Source organism: Rhea americana, unplaced genomic scaffold (genome assembly GCF_003343005.1).
Source record: "Rhea americana isolate MKP2758 unplaced genomic scaffold, rheAme1 scaffold_164, whole genome shotgun sequence".
Classification (NCBI taxonomy): domain Eukaryota; kingdom Metazoa; phylum Chordata; class Aves; order Rheiformes; family Rheidae; genus Rhea; species Rhea americana.
Genome location: NW_028185750.1, coordinates 1342846 through 1343865, shown reverse-complemented (window position 1 = coordinate 1343865; position 1020 = coordinate 1342846). Strand labels below are relative to the sequence as shown.

Genomic DNA, 1020 nt, shown 5'->3' with positions numbered 1-1020 from the left:
GGGGTCCCGTCCGCGCCGGGCGCGCGTTGCCTTCCCGGGCCGAGCCCGTCCGGACTCCGCGCTCCTCGCGGCACAGAACGGCACGGCGAGGCGGCCGGGGGCTTTCCGCGCACCTTCCCGCGCCGAGACTCTCGAGACGAGGGCGCTGCTGCCGAGGCAGCCCGGCTCGGCTTTCCGCCCCGCAGAGCAGGCGGGCGAAGGTGCCAGGGCAGAGCCGGGGCGAGGAGCGGCGTCCGGGCCGAGCTGCGTGCGCTGCTCCGCGCCCTCGCGCTCGGCAGCGGGCTGAGCACGGCCCGGCGCCTCCCCCGCGGCGCCGCGCCGTGGGGCAGGGGCGAGCGCGGGCTGCCCCCCAGCTCAGGAAGCCCCCGCCGCCCGGGTTCGCTGAGCCCATCAGGCGCCCGGCCCGCGGGCGGTTTTAGGACCCCTCTGCGAGGGGAGCGTGAACGCGCCGCCCGAGGCTTGCGAGGGCCAGGGGCCCCGCGCCCTGCCCCTTTGAGGCAGCTGCTCGTCGAAAATCCAGAAGAGAGACTAGACGGAGAGGTCTCTCCCTCAGATCACGACACGACGGCAGCCCGGTCCCGCTGCCCAGGCCCGCCCCGGGCCCGGTGGCGCCGCTCCGAGCACCGGCAGGCTCCCGGGGCCATCACGCCGGCAAACGCGGCGGGTCACCCAGTGCCAGCAGGGAACTCGGCACCGCGGGTCTCTGCAGCACACCCCGCTTCAGACAGAAACGCCGAGTGCTGATGTCAGCCTCAGAAGGTTTCGCTATGACCTTCATTTCCATATTTCCTATTAGCGGCAGCAGCTCCCAGAGCCGAGCAGGAGACATTGTGCCTGAGCCTCGCTGCCAGCTCCCGCGCCAACGGCCACAGCTGACTCAGCAGCATCCTTTCCTCCAACGTCTCGCACCCGCACTGCCCACCGATCTCCTCTCCGATGCCTGCAACACCTCGCACCCATGATGCCCACTCCTCTCCTCTCCGATGCCTGCAACACCTCGCACCCATGATGCCCACTCCT

The 1020-nt window shown here is 71.8% G+C and overlaps 1 protein-coding gene across 1 annotated transcript in view; it reads right to left on the bottom strand.

The window, feature by feature from the left end:
• Positions 1-1020, bottom strand: part of PBX3 (PBX homeobox 3) — a 22604-nt gene that overhangs the window by 20167 nt on the left and 1417 nt on the right. The window lies entirely within an intron of this gene.